Raw genomic sequence first — 16711 nt, forward strand, 5'->3', positions numbered from 1 at the left:
TTGGTTTGGATTGCCTCTGGTGACCACCATTTACTTCCAAACCAAGTTAATGATATTAGGGAGGAGAGAAACTTATAAATGATTCCCAAACCCCTGGGATTAGTCCCATGGGTTATTTGGGTAATAGACCACCATTCTTGCTATTTGTCCTCCTCCACACATAAAAATTTTCTTGAATACAACATCACCATCAATCTTCTCACGGTGGTATCCAGGTGACACGTCTCCGTGCTGCACTGACAGAGGTTGTCAACTCTTTCTGGATTTGGGTAACACAAAGAAAGATGTTGTCTTAACTGCTATGGAGACCAGGGATGTGAGTGGCACATAAAGAGGAGGTGACTGCAGAGAAACACGGGACTTCATTCACAGCCTCTGCTTTGGTACTGTGCACTCAACACGATGCTGCAAATGGAGAGTGTAGACCAGAGTACCATGCCCTAGTTATCAATCCCAAAGGAATAGGGCACCATGAACCAGTTAATTAATCCCATGGAGGGACTCCAATTGCATGATAGCTTAAATTATCACAATACTAATCACTAGGAGTAGAAGTCCATCACTTCACCGACTGTTTCTTGGTATCAGAGTCACCAAAGAAAACTCAATGCAGTCAGGTACTGGATGTAACAACCTTTTACTCAGAGAAGAAACAGAGTGAGATCAATAGTGGGTGTCCATAGTACTCTGCTCCAGAGAAAGGGATGTCCTGACATTGCAGAGATTTGCCTTTTTGACCCCACTCTCTGTAGTCACCATTTTTGTGAATGTCAACACTGGACATCAACAGCAACATTACTAAAGGCATGTCTTTAAAACAACCTAAAAGACAAAGGTGGGGGTGGAGAAGGGCATGGTGTGAAAAGAGCAGAATATAATTCCTTTACCAGATAGCATAGAAGTGACCTTTCTTGTAAATACACACAAAAGCAAGTATCATATTCAAAGATAAGCCATTGCAGTTTAAAAAAATGTTATGAAATGGCTATTTTTAAAGACTGAAAGATAGAAATGACACTACCTACTTTATTTTTAAACACGTATTAACAAATACGGATTTGTCAAGGGTCATAAAGAGAATAGTACTGGCCCGTCATCCACATACATTTCTAAGATTCTTATCCGTGCCATATTGAATAGGTAAACATAAGCCCTCTAAACAAAACATGTGTATAGACTGCTCCCTTTCTAAAGTAATCACTGACTTGGATCTACTCAAAGACAAATAACAGCAAAGCTTTGGTTGTTTAAGTGAATAAAGAACATGTGGGTCTGCCAAAGAATTGTGCAGAACACAAAAGGAGGCTCTAGAAAAGAGAACAAATAGGTTAAAGCTGAGGAGAAACAGCAAAGGCACAGAGGCAGTGGTGGCACACTTCCTTCACCCCTTCTTGTAGGGACTCTGGTAGCAATGCCGGTTATGAGAACATGTAACCATCCAGAAAAACACAGCACTATTCTCTCCCTCCTCCCTGAACTGACAAGAGTAAGGGTTCTTGTACCCAGGAATACTTCCCTGAGATGAGAAGGCCTTCCTTCCTGAAGATGTTAACACTGGACCACAATATCTTATCGCGATTCCAAAAGTCAAAGAGCTCCCCCTAAAATCATGTTTTATTTATTTATTTTTTTTGTAACTCTCTGGTAACAAAACCTGACCTGACCTAACAGTTATAAAATTCTAGTCTTTATTTCATGCTGTGTACCTATTCATAATTTTTAAGTGGCCATTTTAATTGAAAAAAATTTGTTTGAATATAGTTAACACACAGCGTTACACTAGTTTCAGGTATACAACACAGTGATTCAAGTTCTCTCTATATTATGCTATGCTCACAAGTGTAGCCACCATCTGTTACCATACAATGCTACTACAGTATCATTGACTATATTCCCTATGCTGTACCTGTTATTCCCATGACTTATTCATTCCATAACTGGAAACTTGTATCTCCCACTCCCTTTCACCCATTTTGCCTACCCCCCACTTGCCTCCCCTCTGGCAACCATCAGTTTGTTCTCTGTCTTTATAGGGATGCTTCTGTTATTTGTTTGTATTCATTTATTTTGTTTTATAGAGTCCACATATGAGTGAATTCCTATGGTATTTGTCTTTCTCAGTGTGACATATTTCACTTAGCATAATACCCTATAGGTCCATCCAGTTTTTACAAATGTCAAGATCTCACTCATCCTTTTTATGGCTGCATAAACTTCTACTGTATGTATATATGTATGTGTGTACACACACACACACTACATCCTCTTTACCAATGGACACTTGGGGTGCTTCCTTGTTTTGGCTATTTTAAATAATTCTGCAGTCCAAAAATAAACCCACACTCATATCATCAATTAATCTATGATAAAGAAGTAAAGAATATACAATGGGGATAAAACAAGTCTCTTCAACAAATGATGGGAAAATGGTACAGTTACATGCAAAAGAGTAAAACTGGACCACTTTCTAGCACCATACACAAAAATAAAGTCAAAAAGGATTAAACACGTAAATGTGAGACCTGAAACCATAAAAATGCTAGAAGAGAACACAGTAGTAATTTCTTTTTGTTCATGGCCTGTAGCAACATTTTTCTAGGTATGTCTCCTAAGACAAGGGAAAACAAGCAAAAATAACCTGTTGGGACTACATCAAAATAAAAGGCTTTTGTACAGTGAAGAAAACCATCAACAAAACTAAAAAGCAACCTATTGATTGGGAGTTGATATTTACACAGGATATATCTGATAAGGGCTTAATATCCAAAATATATAAAGAACTTGTACAACTCAATACACACACAAACAATTTGATTTAAAAATGGGCAGACGACCTGAATACATATTTTTCCAACAAGACATACAGACAGCAAACAGACCCATGAAAAGATGTTCAACATCACACATCATCAGGGAAAGGCAAATCAAAACCACAATGAGATATTGCCTTATACCTATCAGAATGACTAAAATCAAAAAGAGAAGAAACAAATGTTGGTGAGAATGTGGAGAAAAAGGAACTCTCATACACTGTTGGTGGCAATGTAAATTGGTATAGTCACTGTGGAAAACAGTATGGAGGTGCCTTAAAAAATTCAAAATAGAGGGGCGCCTGGGTGGCTCAGTCGGTTAAGCGTTCGACTTCAGCTCAGGTCATGACCTCACGGTGAGTTTGAGCCCCGCGTCGGGCTCTGTGCTGACAGAGCCTGGAGCCTGCTTCAGATTCTGTGTCTCTCTCTCTGCCCCTCCCCCATTCATGCTCTGTCTCTCTCTGTCTCAAAAATAAATAAACATTAAAAAAATAAAAAAAATTAAAAACAGAAACACTGTATGATCCCACAATTCCACTCTTGGTATGTACCCAAAGAAAATTAAAACACGAATTCAGAAAGATATATGCACCCCTATGCCTATTACAACTTTACAATAGCCTCTTTGTTTTTGCTGCACAATTAATGTGTTTGATTATAGAAACTTCCCAGACTATGCTGCAAGTATTGTTACATATGGCATAGACATTGTTTATAGACACTGTTTATAGACACTGATAACACCTTTCCAACATCTGAAAAGTCTGAATTCTGAAATACATCTGCCTTTCAAGATTTGAGATACAATACTAATATCTTTAATTATCTCCAAAGGTGAATATTTGCCAAGGACAATAAAGGTAATCAGAGTTATGGGCTTAGTTCTGAGGACAGGCACCCTGATAGATGCTGGAAATAAACACAATAAAGATGATTTCTGTCCCCTAAGATCTCATGATCTGGTGGGAAGGATGGATGTTTCAATAAACCATACCTGACATGGTAGACATACAAAGGAGCCAAGTACCCCAAGCAGAGTACTCTGGCCAACCCTTAGGAAAGCTCCACTGAGTGGGTGCATTTGGACTGATTCTAAAAGATACTAAACTTCCCTCTCCTGAGGGAAGATTTTCACTTAAGACAATCCTTTGTCATATTTTTATCTAGAACATTCTCCAAGTCCTCCTTGCCCTCCACTGAATTTCAAATTGAGACAACCCAATATTTTTCAATGAAAAAGTAAAAGCCATATGCCTTACAAAAGATTCAAAACGAGATTCTCTCATTTAAACTCCTCATTCTAGGACAAGTGTTTTCCCTCATTACCAACAATTTTAACTTTAATCATTTCAAAGCAATTTTCCTGTTCAAGCCTTAGCTTTAATCAGAATGCATTTTCAGGTCACTTCATGGCCTCTTCATGATTCTCTCTAGATAACTACAGAATCATGCATAATCATTCTAGTTCCCCCAAGACCCCTTCAGTAAGTAGTTAGTTCAACATTTTATGCAAAAATAGATACAAAACAGGCCTCTAGGGATATGTTCAGCTAATTTTCATGAATTAATTTCCCAAGATTAATGTTTATGCACTACTCTCTTTACCACATAATCAAATCACTGGAGTTGAAGTGGTCTAACTCCTTATTTTGCAGCTTGATTAAGCAGGTGATGAAATACTTGAATATCATTTGGATAGTTAGCAACTCATAGTATCCACAATAATCCACAGGAGATGGATGGCATTACTGATATTTCATTGTTTACTTGTGCACTCTCTAGTAGCTGATGTTCCACCCACATGCTAGTTTTATGTAGGAGATAAAACAGTTCATATAAATACATGAGGGAAGAGGTGTGGAAGTCTTTATTGTTGTTGACATTGTCTTAAACCATATTTGTATCAAGTGGGAAGGCAGCCAAAGGGATAGACTAGTTTGCCATGGGTAAGAGGATTTGGAACAACAGGGTAAACAGATACCCATTCCCAGGCCTGCTCCTATGGTGGATGCAGCCACTTTACCACCATGGTTATCTCTGTTCACTCGGTGGCTAGTATCCATCTCTCCCCATTTCCTACCTCTCTTTTATTCTCTCTTTCAAAGAGAATGTGAGGAGCTTTACAAAATAAACAACCAGGAACAAAAGAAGATAAATAAAAGTGACTGCTATTAGGGGGAAGGCAGTTGCTGTGGAAAGCCCCACACTTGGTTCTTGGCTATCGGAGAGTCAATGTGAAGAGGAGAACAAGCTAACTCACACAGCTCTTACAGGACAAGAGGAAAGTTTTTCTCTGATTAAACTTCTGCAAACTTTTCTCACATCAGGTCTGTGACAGGACACTCTAAGTATCATAATGGACAGTGTCACTGCAGTAGCTTCCCCCAGGGACCTTACAGAATTCACCTTACAGGAAACTAGGTGAATGTTATTCTGCAAGGGACTAAGGCAATGCAATCTTGTATGTCATCTCAGGATCTAATTTATTCCAATGATAGGAACTTCTATTATCTAGAAGCCTCGATACATAGCATGCCTTTTAAATAATCTTTTCTAAATATTATGTCCTCAATTGTGTTTTTTTTCTACAGGATCTATTCTGGGCTCAGCCAATTGGATGCCCTCATGTGGAACTCTGAAGTGATGGAGGGAGTGATGCAGAGACACAGAAACATCAGAGTTACTGGCAGAGGGATGAATGCCAGGAAGTATCCAGTGACAGCAACTGCCAAACTCATCACCCTGCTCCTGTATAAACATAGGGACAGCTTATGTTTAAAACTAGTTTTCATCCCATCCATTCAGTGGACTATTCAATATCCTTCCAATAACATCTTTTCTGCTTAAATGAGGATGAAAAAAAGGAAGTCAGGATGGCTTTGTGATTTTTGTATTTAAGATAACTGGTAAGCTACCATGATAATACTGGTGAAGGAATGTTGATAAGGACATTTGGAATTAAAGTCTAATTCCTAATTCCACAGGTGAGGAAATCAAGGCTCAGAAATATTGCCTACAGGTACCCAGTTAGTTAGGGTGGGATGCAAATCCTAGCCCTGACTCCTAGTTCCAAGCCCTTTTCAACACACCTGTCAATGAAATGAGGTGTAGAGTCCTGGAAATTGTAAAGGTTGGCAAGGGGCCCTGCATCAGTGTTTCCTAAAACTGCTTTTACCCCAGGGAAAAGTGAGACCTTTCATTTTCTGCAGAGAAAAGCAAACATTGCCCATTAAGGTTTGTACACATCCATGCCACTCTGGGAACTGTTGCTGATACGTAGCAGCAGGACATGTTAGGAGCCACTGGGCTGTAAGGAACACTTGTTGACAGTGACAAGAAAGCTGGTGCTTATTACAGCAATGCAGTTATGTCATTGTGCATAAAAGAGCTTGAAAAATGAAGAAATGTGGCAAGATTCTAAAGTATATTCCTATTACTCAATACAACAGATATATAAAAGCCTACTGTGTACAAAGCATAGGACATGGAATTTAAATCTACCAAGATGGGTGAGCCACAGACTCTGGCCTTGAGGAGTTTATAACTTAAGAGGAAAAGGCAGTTGTCACAAGCTTGATCCATGGGATGTGTCTGGCAGAAGTGGAGGTTGCAGAAGATGAGTGTAATCTGGAAATATAGGCCAGTGAAGGATTAGGAAAGAGACTGTTCAAAAATCGAACAGGGGTGCCACCTCTGACTGCAATCTAACAAAAGAAAAGGCAAGAGCAGAGAGCAAGAGAACAGTCAGGAGATTTTTTTTACAAGAGGGCTGACAAGAGATATGATCGTGTCAAGAGGAAGAGGAAAGAAAGGCTACTTTGAGAATGAAATTGCAATTTCATAGCACAGTAGACACAGCCCTTCATAAATGTACCTCTGCTTTATCTCTTGGCACTTAATGTGTACCTGGATCTTTCTTAACACCTCTTTAAAAAGGCCTTCCTCTCTCACATCTCTGTACCTTTGCACATACTACTTTTTCCTACTTTCTGAAAGGCTTTCTTCTGCTCTTTACCTACATCAATCTCCTTCATCTAACTTTCATGTCACTTTCTCCAGGATGCGGAAGGCTTCCACTTTTTCCTCCCAGCCTTGGCAACCGGTACTTAGTTAATGGCAACTAATAATTATCATACTGTCCATTGATTATCTATTTTGTTATGTTTCTTTTACTAGGTATGAGCTTTTTGAAGTGGCACTGTCTTGTGTTCTAAATCCATGGCATGAAAACAGAAATAAGCTTAATATATATGGATTATAGAAGTGAAACGAGACACAATGTGGATTCAGATCAGATATGATTTGGCAACTGATTGGACATGGGGGCTGAGAAAAGAAGGGATTGTGGAGCTGACTGCTTTCTCCCCTGCCTGGAAAGATAGTAATTCCTTTAATAGCAGAGGGATCATGGCAGAAGGAGCAGATTTGAGAAACAATGAGTTCACTTTTGCATTATTCAATCTGAGATTGCTATTGAATGTCACAGGGACACATCCTGCGTGCAATTGACAAGTCTCTGTGAGAGTTCAGCCAAGTGTGTGAAGCAGAACATAGAGATCTAGGAATCATCATCAGGCTGTACTTGTGGGAATTAAAGTGCTCTCCTAGAGAAGAATTAGAAAGTAAAAGTGCTCAGGACAGACACCTGAGGGAATGCAGCAATTCAAAGATAATGCTAGAAGGCTATCAGCTGATATGTAAAAATAAACTTCCTTGAGCAGTAACACATGTACCCCTAGACCAGAGCTTGTGAGATTTCGGTGCAGTTAGAGTCCTATGCTCAGCTGTAAAAAGGTGAGCATTGCTATTAGGCATGAGAGAACAGAGCAAAGCTTAGGAGAAGAAATAGTTGTAAATCACCTTTAAAATTGCAGCTCTTAGTTCTCCTTCCTGAGCCTAGAGAACCTATAGAGATACAGACAAAACCTATTACAATTTCTATATTCCAAATTGATATTTGCTCAATTAAGTAATTCTAAATTGTATCTTTTTTCTTTACATTTATGCATCTATGCCTGGGAAAAGGTTGATAACTTCAACAGCCTAAGGAAAATTTAACAGAGACAAATTAATTTTTTCCAGTGCAAAGTTACAAATTATCTAGAGATTATCCACTGCTATGGATTATACATGACTTGACTCCACTGACTCAGATAATTGAATGCTGATGCTAATTAGCAAAATTTTTTTATAAAACAATTTTGATAGTGCAGTAAGCTGATATTTACTACTAAAACTCCTGATGCTTTATAAATCCATGGATAATATTAAATTGTCAGGACCTCAACCTGAAGAGTGAGGAGGGCTTAGGCCTTATGGTCACACTGCTGGGTAGAACACTTGCTGCCCTATGGAGAGGAAGAGAGGCTTGGCTAATGATGAATGTTCAACAGATTTGGCACTCTTGTCCTCATGCATGCCATGTGCCACCCTCCCACTGTTAGGAAACTGTCATCAGTCATTTCCTCTAACAAACTGGAGAGGCATAAGGTATGCACAAAGCACCAGAAGTAGATACTGCCCTTGGATGAAATCTCGTCATGAAAATTCCTGGCCATATTTTGCCCACTGCATCTAGTACTAACTGACATTGGAAACTATGGTTCCAATTAGCTTTCCATTTCCTTTAAGTGTTTTTCTTTTCCTGTTGGCTTTTCTGTGTCTTCCGTAACCTGAAAAGACAACTGCTTCATTACTTCAAAGAAATTTTAACTCAAGGGCGTGGGGGTGGGGACTGATCAACCCAAACTTATTCTTTAGTCTGAGACTCACAAGAGATTGTCTCTAATCATCAATAACACTGATAATTCAGCATCACACTGCCCCTGTTCCTGGAATATCATGATGTACATATGGTCCAAGGAAGAAGAGTGGGGAGCCATCAGTAAGCAGCGTGTAGAGAGCAGAAGCTTTGGGGTCAGAAAACCATACAGGGATTTAGACTCAGAAAAATTAATAGCTATATGATCTCTGGTAAGTTGACTTCTTTCAGTCTTTTCTCATTGTCAAAATGGGAACAAGAATATCAGCTCTGCAAGGTTGCCATGAGAATTAAGGGGTGTAAAGTCGGCACTAATATAGCACAGAGCCCTGCTGCATATTAACTGCTATGATAGCCCCATAGTAAGTCAGGTACAGATGATGCCTGAGGTGTAATACATTAATAACAGGAGTTAAGAAAATGAGGTATTGAAAATAGCTACGATATATTATATCCCATTGTTAACTGTTAATGGTGTCCAATTAGGAATAATGCCTTTGAGAAAAAATCTGTTCAGTTAGCTTGTGATACTGATTTATAAGCATAGAAATGATTGTAAGAAGTCTTGTCCTAATAAATTTTCTGCCTAGGATTCTATCTCCAACAGCAATAAAACATGGCTGTTGTTACGTTTCATTTTTGATGCAGAGCTGAACTTTGAAGGAGTTTTTCTATGTACCAAGATGAGCTCAATAAAAACGAAATCCTTTGGATTAAGGTAACATCCCTAAGAGACCTCTGCCTCTGGTAAAGGCATTTGCAGTAATGAACAACAACAACGAAAAGAATGGAGGACTCTGTGTTGTTTTAAATTACATATCTGACAGATCGCAAAGAAATTGCTTTTAGGTAAATGAGCATTATTTTCTTGACTTTCTCCCAGCTCCACAATACCAGTTAAAAGGTCCATTGGAAGTATGAATTTTCCTAGCAAACTAAAGCATTATAAATGGTTCCAGTTCCTGACCACTGACTCATTCCTTAAACCCTGATGGCATCTGTTTTCACTGTTCAACAGAATTGTGTTTTTAAAGATCACTAAAATTTCCAGGGAAGGTCTCCAGTCTCCGTATTCCCCTGCAATATTCAACCCTGCTGACCACCCTCTGCTAGAAAGGCACCCTAATGACTACCTTACTTCTCTTCTTAGTGCTCCGAAGAAACTGTAAAGTTCTGCTCACTCATCATCGCCCATCTGTTTCCTGAATGTAGGTATTCCCTCAGATTTGTTTAATCCTCTCTTTATATGCTTTCCCTTGGTGAACTCATCCACTGCCATTTCTTCAACTCACACTCTGCCCCAAATCCCTCAAATCTCTATTCATAGCCTGACCATTTACCTCCAGATCTGATTCTCAGTGGTCTGCTACACATCCTCAGGCAGGTATCCTCCTTATCACACAAAGATGAAGTATGCAACATCCAGCTTTTCATCTATTCTCCCAAATGAGGATCTTACCCTGGCTTCTCAATCGGGGGGTCTCCCTCGTGCCCAGCTTTTTTTTTTTTTTTTTTAATTTTTTTTTTCAACGTTTATTTATTTTTGGGACAGAGAGAGACAGAGTATGAACGGGGGAGGGGCAGAGAGAGAGAGGGAGACACAGAATCGGAAACAGGCTCCAGGCTCTGAGCCATCAGCCCAGAGCCTGACGCGGGGCTCGAACTCACGGACCGCGAGATCGTGACCTGGCTGAAGTTGGACGCTTAACCGACTGCGCCACCCAGGCGCCCCACCTCGTGCCCAGCTTTAACTGCAACCTTCAGCCCATAGTTGGAGTTCTGTCTGTGCTTCACCATCTTCTTATCAAATTTGTTGCCAGGTTCTTCTTTGTTTGAATACCTATGTTGATTTCCATTCACACTGCCATCATCAAGGGACAGGTTAAGATTTCTTCTTCCCTGGATGAACTCAGTAACCTTTATGCCAAATTCCCTAATTCCAACCTTGTTTTGCCTCAACTGTTATACTCACTGGTGCCAGATTAATTTTCTAAAGCTTGGCTTCAATCAGGTCATTCTCTTAAATAACACATTTTTTTTTAATTTTTTTTTTAAATTTTTTTTTTCAACGTTTATTTATTTTTGGGACAGAGGGAGACAGAGCATGAACGGGGGAGGGGCAGAGAGAGAGGGAGACACAGAATCGGAAGCAGGCTCCAGGCTCTGAGCCATCAGCCCAGAGCCCGACGCGGGGCTCGAACTCACGGACCGCGAGATCATGACCTGGCTGAAGTCGGACGCTTAACCGACAGCGCCACCCAGGCGCCCCTTAAATAACACATTTTTATAGTTCTCACTTCCTACTAAAATAAAAGATATGCAGCCTGGTATTCAAGATCCATCACAATATTATGCCCACTACCGATCTTTCTATTCTTTTTGCTCATGATTCTTTTACCGTGTACACTATACAAGTTCCATACAAGTTCTCCAAGTGATTTGAATGCCCACCAAAGCCTGAGCACTACTGCTCTAAACTACAATCAAACTGAAATGACCATAATTATTGTTTGGTTACTCTGTATTTATGTCTCTACTCCTGCTGTTCCTTTAAGTATTCATCATCATCTCTGTATCCCCATTCTACCCATCCCTTGACATCCAGTGACATTTTCCATAAGCCTTAATAAAATTACTCCCTTTCATTCCCAAATCTACATGTTTCTCATTACTTTATTTATAATTATATATTATGCCCCATCTGCTCCAGATTACTATAAAGTCCTCCAAGGCAGAATCATGTCTAATTTATCTTTTATTCTTTAAAGAACTCAATGTAACATTTTATCCAAATAGTAGAATGTCAAAAAATGGCATTCCCTTAGATAAGACTAGGTTAAGAAGGAGCTACCAGGTGTGTATGGCTGACAAAGGAACCTGTTATTAATTTTTGGCATATATTTCATAATATTATTTAAAATTTAGGTATTTTTAAGATTTTGCACTTTTTGATGTATTCAATGCATATATACATAAATAGTTCTACTTATTTATTTATATAAACAACCAACTTGTGGCACACTGTATTTTTCAAAGATGACCACAAAAATACCTCCCAATTCAAATGCTCTTCTGCAACGTAATCTTTCCACCCCTCTGCTCCTTCAAGAAGTAGAGTCTATTTCTTCATCTGCTTGAATCTGGTTGGGGTGGTACCTGTGAATGCTTTAATTAATTCTGGGCATAGGACTCAAGTGGCCTGGAAGCTTTTTTTTCTTGCCTCTTGGAAACCAACCATCATGTCACAAGTGTAACTCTGTGAGATCACCATGCCGTGAGAAGCCCAAGCCACACTGAGACACCTGGATCATGAAATGCCATTTGGAAAGAGAAAGAAAGGCCAAAGGACACTGCAGCTCTGTTGGAATTGGATCATCCAGCACTGGCTGTTCCACTGGATACCAAATGAGTCAGATACAAACCATCCAGCTGAGTCCTTCCCAATTTCCTAATACATACAATTGTGAGCAAAATAAAATGGCTGTTTTATATTACTAAATTTTAGTGTGTCATGTTAAACAGCAATTTATAATAGAAACTACTCATTGCCACTTACGAAATGTACAGCTGTGGTCACAGAAGAACAAAATGAAAATGGTATGCTTACAAAGAAGACAGTTATTTTACAAAGAAAACTGGTATGTTTGCCATCTAAGTGCTGCAGAATAAAACCTAATACTGACCAATTTACTAACTTTAATTCTGTCCTTAGCAAAAAGTCAATCAATAAAAAAATATTAAAGATATTTAGTCATATTTTTCAAAGTCAAGTCTCCATTACAGAAGTTACAGTAAAGGGTAAATTACACAGTAACCCGAAGACTATTTGAGACACACAGGTTATAAGTAAATGATAGGAAAAGTTTGCAAAAATATATTCTGGTATGTCTGTTATTAGTTTATATAAATTATGATGTATCCTAATATTGAAATTCTACATAGCCATTAAAAATAATGATATAGCTACAATCATAATAAAAATGTACACAATACATTAAATGAAAGGAGCCAATTATAAAACTGGATGAACAGTATAATCTCATTTTGGGTTATTAAAGACAAGATAGTTATTGGTCCTCTCCTCTCACCCTCCACCCCTACACCGCCCCCCCCCCACACACACACCAGTGTTTTTTCCTACAGGACACAGAGTCTGAAAGGATGCACATCAATATGTCATTATCCTTAGTGGTGGCATTATAGGTCATCTCTAAGTGCTTTTAAGGCAGTGGTTCTCAAAGTATGCTCCCCAACTAACAGAATCGGCAACACTTGGGAACTTGTTAGAAATGCAAATTTATAGGCTGGACCTTGGGCTTCCTAATCAGAAACTATGGTGTAGGGTTCAGCGTTCTGTCTCCACAGTGCTACCAGACAACTGGGATACAAGCTAAAGCTTGAGAACTACAGTCTTACTGTATTTTCTGATTTTTAAATAAGTGAATATGTTTCCTGCATGGCCTAATTTTTAAAAAGTGAGCTTTCTGGACTTCAGTGGAAGATGGCAGAATGGGAGAATCCCAAGCTCACCACATCCCTCTGATACACACAGATAACACCTACATCAGTGTAGATAATCCAGAAAACAACCCAGAGACTGGCAGAACAGACTTTCCACAGCTAAATTCAGAGAAGCCACATCGCAGAGGGTAGGTACGGCTGAGATGCAGCTGGGGGCCAAATGGACCCATGAAACTATACAAAGGAGGGAAGGATACCACAATCATGGAGAAGGGAGAGGAACAGATCCCACACAGGAACCCCAGATATAGAGGACCTGCGATGGGAAGAAGAAGCCCCATAACATCTGACTTTGAAGACCAGAGGCACTTAAACTTTTGAGTTCTTACAATTAGCGGGGCGTATGACCTAGAACTTTAAAAATCAGTGGCTTGACTCTGGGAGAGCAGGAGGTCAATAGGAAAATGAATCCCTGACCTTAAAGAGACAGCATAACAAACAGCCACTATGAGATACACCATAGAAATATCAGTTTGAAAAATGCGTGGAGTATACAGGAGGGAGATTTGTTTACTATTCTCAGAGCATGTGCTAGAGGTACAGGGATCTTTGGGAGATTTCTCCAAGAACAAAAGAGTTCATGGGCACCATTTCCCTCTCCTGAGCCCCAGCCTAGAAACACTAACACCTGTAGGAACCACCACAGCACAAGCAATTTCCAGATGGCATGCTAACAGTGTGCCCTGTGACTGCAGTCTCTTGTAGGACTACCCCTTCCAACATGCCTTGGGTGAGTGTCCATCCAAAGCAGCACAAGCCTGGTGGCAGTGTGCAAGCAGCATGGACAGTGGTCGGCACCATCTCAAAGACACTCCTACCCCAGGGAGAGGGGAAAAAAACCACATATACCAGTTCAACTCTGGCATCAGCAGTGGATTGGGGGCAGACATCTGGTCTGATTGCAGGCCCCAAACATCAACAAAAGCTTCTCAGGGACAACACAGGGAGAGTATTCTGTAGTTTGGAGGTAATGCAACTCTGGGAAACTGCTGGTTTGATTCAATTCAAGCCCAAGGAAGCCCCAGAATGGCCCACTAACAACAAGAGACCCACAACAAGCAAATAGAGCTATTGCAGATAACTGGACTGAAGGCAAATGTAGAGCAGCCACATAAGTAGGATGTACACAACACAACAGGAGACCTCCCTGAAGAGCCAGATTCTGCTAAACAGCGGATACTGCATGCAGGGCACTACAGGACATCTTCATAATGCCCTTACTTTCAAGAGAAGGAGACTTTCCTAATACACAGAAACAGACACAGGGAGTTAGACAAAATGAGGATACAGAGGAATACATACCAAATGAAAGAACAGGACAAAATTTCAGTAAAAGAGCTAAATGAAATAGAGATAAAATTCGATATCAAGCATATTACTTTAGTAATGGTCATAAAGATACTCACTGGACTTGAGGAAAGAGTGTAGGACCTCAATGAAACCCTTAATAAAGACGTAGAAAACAGAATAAAGAGGAGTAAAGAATGAGCTCAAACTTAATTGACCATCAACATAATATACACTGTATGCAAAAAATGTTATAATGCCTAAGGTAACCAAAAGTAAAAAAAAAAAAAAAAAAAAAAAAAACAGTAACAGACATACAAAAAACAAGCAGAAAGGAATCTAATTATATCACTCAAAAAAGCTAACAAACCATGAAAGAGAACAAGGGAAGAAAGGATAAGAACTATAAAAACAGCCACAAAACCAGTAACAAAATGACAGTAAGTACATATCAGTAATTACTTTGAATGTAAATAGACTAAACACTCCAATCAAAAGACATAGGGTAATGGAATGGATTAAAAAAAACAAGACATCTATATGCTGTGTACAAGAAACCAATTTCATACCTAAAGACACATACAGACTAAAAGTGAGGGGATGGAGAAACATTTATCATGTAAATGGATGTGAAAAGAAAGAGCAGAAATATTCAAATCACATAAAATAGGCTATAAAACAAAGACTGTAACAATAGATATAGAAGGACACTATATAATAATAATAGGGACAATCCCACAAGAAGTTATTAGAATCATAAATATTCACGCAATCAGTATGGGAGTATCCTAATGTATAAAACAGTTAATAACATATATAAAGGAAATAATTGGCAGTGATACAATAAAGTAGGGGATACTAACACCCCACTTACATCAATGGAGAGATCACCTGAACAGAAAATCAACAAGGAAACAGTGACTTTGATGACACACTGGACCAGATGGATTTAACAGATATATTTACAACATTCCATCCTAAAACAACAGATTACACATTCTTTTCAACTGCACCTGGAACATTCTCCAGAATAGACCACATATTAGGACACAAAACAAGTCTCAACAAATTTAAAAAGATCGAAGTCATACCATGTATCTTTTTGGATTACAACACTATGAAACTAGACATCAACCACAAGAAAAAATCTGGAAAAAGCACAAATACATGGAGGTTAAATAACATGCTAGTAAACAGTAAGTGGGTCAACCAAGAAGTCAAAGAAGAAATAAAAAATTACATGGAAAAAAATGAAAATGAAACACAATTGTACAAAATCTCTGGGATGCAGCAAAGAGATAAAATTATAGCAATACAGGTTTACCTCAAGAATGAAGAAAAATCTCACAACCTAACCTGACACCTAATGGAGCTAGAAAAAGAAGAGCAAACAAAACTCCAAACCAGCATGATAAAGGAAATAATAAAGATTAGACTAGGAATACATTATATAGAAAAACAATAGAACAGATCAAAGAAACCAGGAAGAATTTCTTTGAAAAGATCAAAAGAATTGAGAAACATTTAGCTAGACTCATTAAAAAAAGAAAAAAAAAAAAAAAGGAGAGCAAGGACTCAAAATCACAAATGAAAGAAATAACAACTGACACCACAGAAATACAAACGATTGCAATATGAAAAATTTTATGCCAAAAAAACTGGGCAATGAAAAGAAATGGATAAATTTCTAGAAACATATAACCTTCCTGCTTCCAAAAGTGAAGCAGGAATAGAAAACAACTATCAGCAGTGCAATTTAATCAGTTATCAAAAAACTCCCAGCAAACAAAATCCAGGACCAGCTGGCTTCACAGGTGAATTCTACCAAACATTTAAACAGTTAAAATTTATTCTTCTAAAATTTTTCCAGAAAATAGAAGAGGAAGGAAGCCTTCTAGTTTCATTTTATGAGGCCAGAATTACTGTGATACCAAACCAGATAAATAAAGATTCCACAAAAAAAGAGAACTAAAGACTAGTATTTCTGATGGACATAGATGCATAAATCCTCAACAAAATATTGGCAAACCAAATCCAACAAACAATACATTAAAAAAATTATTCATCATGATCAAGTGGGATTAATTCCTGGGATGTACAGGACTCTTGATGCACAGGAGCCTGCTTGAGATAATCTGTCTCCCTCTCTCTCTCTCTCTCTCTCTCAAATAAATAAACAGAGAAAAAAGAAACCCAGAGAAAAAAGCTAACATCATACTCAGTGGGGAAAAAAATGAGAGCTTTTCCCATAAGATCAGGAACAACACACTATACCCACTGTCATCACTTTTATTCAACACAGTACTGGAAATCATAGCCATAGTCCTGGAAG

General features: G+C 38.7%; 1 protein-coding gene and 1 long non-coding RNA gene across 8 annotated transcripts in view; one reads left to right on the top strand and one right to left on the bottom strand.

Annotated features, from left to right (window-relative positions):
* Positions 1-9200, top strand: part of LOC123606714 — a 212545-nt gene extending 203345 nt beyond the window's left edge. The window contains exon 3 of the long non-coding RNA XR_006716460.1: positions 5402-9200. This is a non-coding gene — a long non-coding RNA (uncharacterized LOC123606714). The remainder of the gene's footprint in view (positions 1-5401) is intronic.
* The window catches only part of IMMP2L (inner mitochondrial membrane peptidase subunit 2), an 886543-nt gene that overhangs the window by 16235 nt on the left and 853597 nt on the right, over positions 1-16711 (bottom strand). The window lies entirely within an intron of this gene.

This window comes from Leopardus geoffroyi, chromosome A2, assembly GCF_018350155.1.
Source record: "Leopardus geoffroyi isolate Oge1 chromosome A2, O.geoffroyi_Oge1_pat1.0, whole genome shotgun sequence".
In the NCBI taxonomy this organism is placed as follows: Eukaryota; Metazoa; Chordata; class Mammalia; order Carnivora; family Felidae; genus Leopardus; species Leopardus geoffroyi.